Raw genomic sequence first — 7792 nt, 5'->3', positions numbered from 1 at the left:
GATTCCATCGCTCTTCCAGATGATGGCAGAGAAAACCAAAGCTGAGGAAGTATTACAACACTCTGGATACGCTACGAACTGACAACTACAAGGAAAACTCCATCAGCTTCGCACTTTCTGGCATATTGGTGATAACTTGGTATGGAAACTCAAATCTACTCCAAGATCAGAAAAAGCCTCAGAGGTACAGAAAGGCGAAATACCAAGCAACCGATCCAGCAGTTGCAGCGATACGACATCAACAACAGCCACGAACCAGCAATGCTAATTGCAAGGACTGGAATTACAACGAAAACGAGAACAACAACAACGGTAGAACAACGAGCAGAAGTGTCTTCATTCTTTATTAAATCATAATGTTTAGTTTATTTTTTAGCAATTAACAAAATAAGTCGAGCTTGTCTCGTATTTATATTTTTTTTATAACTTCAAATAACCATCGTTCTTATTTCACATATGTATGTTAGCTTTAAGTCGCAATAAGAAGTTTCTTGTTCAACCTCAATGTATTGTAAACTTAGTTTTTAAAGACTCTTTTCTCAAGCAAGACGCGTAGCCCCCATTCTTGAAGCCCAAATAAAGTTCGTCTATAGGAAATTAAAAATAAAATCGTATGTTTAATTGTATTTTTACCCGGCAGGATATGTTCAAAAAGTACTAAATCAACAAACAGTCGTGACCATTTAAGGATTTTAAAATTGTCCAAAGGTTAACGCGTACAACGTTATGACTTTAAAATACGTATCCGCCTAAAAAATCTACGTATCCGAAAGAAAACCTCAAAAACCCGTACTAAAACTCACGCGTGCAAACAAATAACAATTAATTATCGTCGGTGAACTTTCAGAAGCGCAGTTGAACCAGTTCCTAAATCATCTTAAACATGTGCAGCATTTGATAATGGAAGTGGAATGGAAATCAACGTAAGTTCGCAGAAGAACTTGAACGATGTAGAAAACAAATTTACAAAATTTGAACCAATCTTATATACCTTCAATCATAAAACCAAGCATAAATCTAATAATAGATCTAATAGTTTATGTATATGCAGGAACTAAGTATAACTCACAAAAAAACAAAATAAACCAAATAGACAACCCCAATGAAAACAGAAGTAATTTTGAAATAGATACAAGATTCAGACAAGCCCCGTTAATAAAATCTGAAACAACGAACCCTTTCAAAAATACAGGTAACATCAAGAAACTTGATGAAAAAAATGTTGAAGAAACAGAGCAAGAAAAGTCACTCATTATAAATCAAAATTTAAGAAGAAAGTAATTAATAAAAGCAAATATGACAATTCCAGGCCAATCGTTGAAATCTCCTATATTGCTGTTGATATTTATACTATCAATTATTTGTACTCCTGTAAACACTCAACGAATTGAAGTTAACTCTATTCAAAACGACCAAGGATTGATCCTATTCATCCTATCATCAGCAATAGTCAATTCACCTGTATCTTTTGAACATCATTGTTTAACCATAAACGTGTCACAAATAGAAAATTCCTTTGACTTATTAGTACCCTTAAATAAGCTACTTAATGAATAAACTAGAAAATCAAATGACAGGTATTAGAATATCAAGTCGTACCAAACGTGGTTTATTCAGTTTCGTAGGATCTTCTTTTAAATTCCTTTTCGGTACATTAGATAATGAAGATAGAAAAACGTTTGAAAAATAAAATGAATATCATCGCGCATAATTCAATTCAGGCAAGTAATCTTAATGAATATACAAATAAATTTAATCAATGCATAAATATAATAAATAACCAAATTTAAATTCTAGAAGAACAGTTTCAAATAGACTCTCGCATCGACAAGACGTGTCCACGCATAGTAATTTTTCGCGCGCTTATCCGTTGATCTCAGTTTTTGTAAACAAATAAGTCTCAAAGAAGAAACAAAAAAGTGCCGTTACCCGATAAGCGTTTGTTACTCGCTACGATGCGGAGAGATAACGCTCCAGACAAAAACAAATTTGAGCACAGATTTGTTGTTGTTAAACGACTAGATGACAACTCAAAGTCAAATGTTTCACCGTTTGTTATTAAGAAAATTATTGACCACACCTGCGGCGGTGAACTTCTTTTTGCAAAGAAGACCCGCGACGGAAATTTATTAATCAAAACTAAGAATGGAACACAAGCCCAAAAATTGGTAAAGATGACAACATTTAGTGATTTCCCTGTGGAAGTTAAAGAACATCTCTCGCTTAACTCTTCCAAAGGAGTTATTTACTCCAATAACTTGCGACACCTTGATGAAGAAGTTATCAAAAACGAGCTTACTGCTCAAAATGTTACCCAAGTGAAAAAAATCAAGAAGAAGATTAACGATCAACTAATTAAAACAGGCCTATTAATTTTAACTTTCGGAAGCGCCTCTTTTCCGAAAAGTATTAAAATTGGTTATAAATCAGTTAAAGTGAGGGCATTTATTCCACCACCACTACGTTGCTACAATTGCTTTAGATTTGGACATATTTCAAATTTATGCCGCAACAAAAAAAGACAACGAACAATGCTCAAATGGAAAACGCTGCATCAATTGCAACGATACAAAATTACTGGACTGTAATCACACCAGGAAATATAAGCGATCAAAACGCTAAAAGCAACCTAGATAAAATTAATGATAGTATAAACACTTCTCAACTAACCTTTTCCAATTTAGTTCAGAGCAGTACCCCTATCCCACCTTTTTCTAAAAATATAATTGACTACAATGACATAACAATTGACCCTAAGACAACATCTAACACTGAACTCCCGTGTACCTCTAAGCTTTTAACCCCAAACTCTTTAGTAAAAATTCTCCCTAGAGCCACCTCTAACCGAATGAAAAGACAACTTAAAGCTAAAGCAAACGTTCAATCTAAATCTTTAAAACAAAATATGAAACGATCTCCAGATTCTTTCCATCTTTAGCATCTCACTCCATTCATCCAATACCCATAAACCACACAATGATCTCGCGCAACTTTCTGCCATCTTATGGTGGTGTCGCCATACTTATTCATAACTCCATTCAATACAAAGAAATTTGCCTCTCTACAGAATTCGATGCCATCTGCGTCGAAATCTGTTCAAAAAAACAATTAAATATTATTTCTACCTACCTCCAACCTAAAGCTGTCTTTACGCTTGCCAACTTAATTTCTGTTCTTTCCCCTCCTAATAACAAACCTTCGTTTATAACTGGAGATTTTAATAGCTGGCACAAACGCTGGGGTTCCCCAGTCAACAATAAGAAGGGCCTAATTCTTGATAAGTTTTTAACCCAATCTAATTTAATCCTTCTTAATGATAAAAGCCTTACCCACCTCAGTACACATAACTCAGTACACTCTTACTCACATAGATCTTAGCTTCTGTACTCCGGATCTAGCAATTGACTCGGAGTGAAGAACCGAAGATTACTTCTTTGGTAGTGATCACTTGCCCATTATTTCTCGCCTTTTCCAGGACACTCAGTCCCATGCTAAAATTGTTAGACCGTCTTTTAAACTTAGTAAAGCTGATTGGAAACTATTCCAATCCTTGTCCAATTCAACAACCAATCTATCCCTATCAGTTCTAACATTAACAAAGAATCAGCCAACTTGAATAAAATTATTTTATTTAGTGCCCATCAAAGTATTCCCAAAGTTGCTCAATTAATATCAAAATCAGTTCCGTGGTGGAATAAATTTCTAGAAGCACTTAGCAACTCTACGTGGCGTACACTTAAAAGATATATTTCTACGGAAAATATCATCGATTTTAGAAAGAAAAATGCAGTATTCCGAAGGGCTCTAAAAGCAGCCAAAAGACAATCCATTTCTAAATTTACTGAAGAGATTAACCCTACTACTCCGGTCGTCAAAATCTGGAACAATATTAGTCGCTTTTGCGGTATGCATCCTACTAAGGGTATCCACTGTATTATCCCACCCTGTAATCAAAAAATCACAAGTCAACAGGATATTGCTGATTTCTTTTGCAATAACTGGTCCGTTCAGTCTCAAGACTCCTCATTTTCGAGTCTCTTTACTGTCAATAAAATTAGAACTTTTTCCGATTCACAAATTTACCCACATAGTAAACGTGCATATCCAATAGAAGTTGACATTAATTATACAGAATTCTCGGCTGCCTTCAATTCTCTAAAAGGCAAAACTCCGGGTTTTGATAGGATTAACTATCAAATGATAAAAGAGCTACCTATCAATGTCCATAAGAGACTAATTGATCTCTTTAACTGCATAAATGTATTCCTCAACAATATAAATTGAGTATTATAGTACCTATCTTGAAACCTGACAAAAACAAGAAAAACCCATCGTCCTATCCGATATCACCGATATCTTGTGTAGCTAAAATACTAGACAAAATAGTAGCAAAGAGACTTTGGTGGTTTGTAACTAACTACAAACTGCTACACAAAAGTCAGATTGGTTATGGATTGTCTGTTATTTGCAGACCATCTTATCAACCGTACCCTTAGCTCAAAAAATCATGTATCTTTAATTTCGCTTGATTTTTGTAAGGCATTTGAAAAAATTGGCGTTCATGTAGTTATTGACCAACTTATTAATTGGAAAGTAGGCCCCAAAATAATTAATTACGTAAGAAACTTTATGACACACAGACGAATCAAAGTTAGAGTTGGTAATTACATCTCAAAAACTCATTCACTTAATAATGGCCTTCCGCAAGGCTCGCCAATATCGGTCATTTTATTTGTTATAGCATACCAAAAACTTGTTGAAATAATTGACATAAATAAAGAAATTCAAATCAGCGCTTATGCTAATGATTTCAATCTCCTTGTCAAATTAGATAAGGGGAAAAACATAATCATTAACCTTGATTCTTTAGCTCTTAATATTTCAAACTGGTTCTCCTACTCAGGAGCCAGTATTTCACTTGACAAATGCAAACACATGCACATTTGCAATAAACATAACTGTCATTGCACCATCTCTTTTGGTAACTTCAATCTTCAAAATGTCCAATCGCTGAAAATGTTAGGCGTTTTCTTTAACGCCAAACATAACTGGAACTCACACATTGATTATCTTACAGATCCCCTTCATCAACGCCTCAATATTATCAAATGCCTTTCGAGTCTTAAATTTAATTGTAGCACCCTTACACTTATCTCTTCTTTTATCTAAAATCGACTTTGCACTTCCCCTTTATGGCTGTTGAACTACTAAGCTTTTTTAGTAGCTTTATTTGCACGTCTATTGTTTATAAATAAAACACGCGAGTTTCAAATTCAATTGTTTATTAAATGGTACATATGTAGAATGTTTGGAATGTTTCGCTGTGACTTGAGTAGGTACAAGCTTCGCCACCGACACGATTACAACAGATTACAATTGAAGAGTCAAAACAAGAGTAAGGGCAATTAGCCGATCGAACTGCAAGCGATCGCTAACAGAGAGCATGCAGCGCTGCCGGCAAATGCAGCGCTGCTGGCAGACGCTGTTACAGCATTGCATTAACATGCGCTGTCTGCTGCTCCCGACAATGGCAATGCTCCTAAAACCACAATTAAAAAATAAATACAATTATACATAATAAAAAATTACCTTCCGCCCAAGAGTGGAAAACAATTTTCGACTATAGATAGAATCATCTCTACTCACAATTCATTAGGGATTCATCTTAAGCCCATTTCTAAACATAAATCTCCGCCTTGGAATCTACACCCAAAATCTATTAATTTATCTCTAAGCTATATAAATAAAAATTCAAATCCTCCTGAAATGTACAGTAAAGAGTTTGCTAGAATTCAGTCGGAGCAGAATCAAAACACAACTTTCATATACACAGATGGGTCTCAAATTAATGGCTCTACTGGTTATGGAATAACCACAACTCACACCATCCTCTCTTACGGTATTCTTTTCCGTACACAACAGTGTTTTCCTCTGAAATTATTGCCATTTATTGCCATATATCATACTCCTCCTTTTACGCAGATTTAATTCGTAACCTTCTAATACGACTCCACCCTAAATTCACTTTGCTATGGATTCCCAGTCACATTAACATAACAGGCAATGAGTTGGAAGATCAAACAGCTAAAAAATTTTTCAGTTTCCGCTTGTTTATACTACCAACAACAACAGCAATGACATTAAAAAACACATTCAAAATAGTTTAATTTTATCCAATGGCAATTCCTTTGCTGAAACTTCAAATTGGTATCAAAGCACCAACTCCCAAAAATTAAACATCTGTAATTTTCTCAACAATAATCATATATGTATCTATTTCACGGCTAGAAGAAACGAAACTAATTCGGATTCGTCTAGGCCACTCTAAAATATTAAATTTAATTTAAAATTACGCTTTTTGTTGATTTGCGGGGGCGGGAGTGGGCGTGCCAAAAATTTAAAACAAACTTGATCTGCATGTAAACATAACAAAAAAATTATAGGTCTATCTATTATAGTCTCTGAGATCCAGTGTTTCATACGGACAGACAGACAGACGGATATGGCTAAATCATCTCGGCTGTTGACGCTGATCAATAATATATATACTTTATAGGGTCGGAGATGCCTCCTTCTACCTGTTACATACATTTCCTGCCGGCACAAAGTTATAATACCCTTTGGTATATACAATAATTACTATAGTAGTTATGATTCCTGAAAATTTGGTTGCGATCAGATAAAAATTGTGGAAGTTATTAAAGAAATACTTTTGTATGGACAAAAACGCCAACTTACTAGGGCTCTTAGTTTCTTTGGCCGACAATCTGGTACATTGTGCCGTCTATGGTATATTTTGAATGGTATACTATATCGATATACCAAACATACCATTTGGTATATTTTTAGTACTTTTTAGTATTTTCGGTATATTTTAAAAATAATACCGCAATATTTTGCCTTTATTAAAAATAGGTAGCGGGTATCTCACAGTCGACCACACTCGACTGTAACTTTCTTACTTGTTTTACTTACATTCGTGCTCTTCGCACACCTTCAAGTCCATATAAGTTTGTGCCCAATAAAGTGCCACTGCTTGGGCTAACATTAAAATCAAAAGCAAATCACGCAACTGCATTACTATGTTTAGCGGGCCTAATAGTGAAGTTCCCATGCATAAAAAAGATTCGCCGATTACAAACACTCAGTAGGAAATGCGGTTGCCCCAGTAGAAAATTTAGTTCGCGCGCCAACATTCCCCACTCCATAATTCACTGGCATTCGCGTTGTGTATTACAAGTTTTAAAATCTAATTTGGCTAATTTACAGCGGGACAAGTCACAATACCTACCGGAATGCGCACTACGGTACTCCGTACCTCACCGTCTCCCTATTGGTGAACATCTACCACAACTTCTTTGGGCCAACTGTTTCGCTTTGCCCTTCTCGTCTGCAATGAAAACAATTTCCTGCACGGCAATCGAATCTGGCGGCGGATGGAATCATTTGGTAAGTGTTGGTAGATATTATCTAATCCATCTTTTCCAGAATTAATGGGCTGTTTGGCTCCAAATTCGGACTCCTTTGGCAAGCGTGGCACCGTTTTGAATTTCGCTGTCTCGTTCACTCATTCCATCAGAGTGGCCGAATAGGAAATAGATCGTTGTGACAGCCTCCGAGCCTGACGATTCCAGTGATACGTATGTGAGTAGTCGCGAGTTGAGAATACCCTCTACATCAGTTAACGCAGCATGAAACACTTCCTCTCGCAGACCATCAGGCGGCAAGGTTTCCGTTCGAATAGATCGTACCAATCTTTCCTATACACCGCCCAGATGCGGTTAGTCTGACG

At 35.9% G+C, this 7792-nt stretch overlaps 1 long non-coding RNA gene across 1 annotated transcript; it reads left to right on the top strand.

The window, feature by feature from the left end:
- Window positions 1-1826: 1826 nt before the first annotated feature.
- LOC132786555 (uncharacterized) lies at window positions 1827-7792 on the top strand. Its single transcript, XR_009632453.1, has 3 exons — window positions 1827-2168; window positions 7270-7644; window positions 7713-7792. It is a non-coding gene; the product is annotated as an uncharacterized LOC132786555 (long non-coding RNA).

Source organism: Drosophila nasuta, chromosome 2R (assembly GCF_023558535.2).
Source record: "Drosophila nasuta strain 15112-1781.00 chromosome 2R, ASM2355853v1, whole genome shotgun sequence".
Taxonomy (NCBI): Eukaryota; Metazoa; Arthropoda; class Insecta; order Diptera; family Drosophilidae; genus Drosophila; species Drosophila nasuta.
The sequence above is the reverse complement of the archived record's forward strand: the minus strand, read 5'-3'. Positions and strand labels throughout refer to the sequence as shown.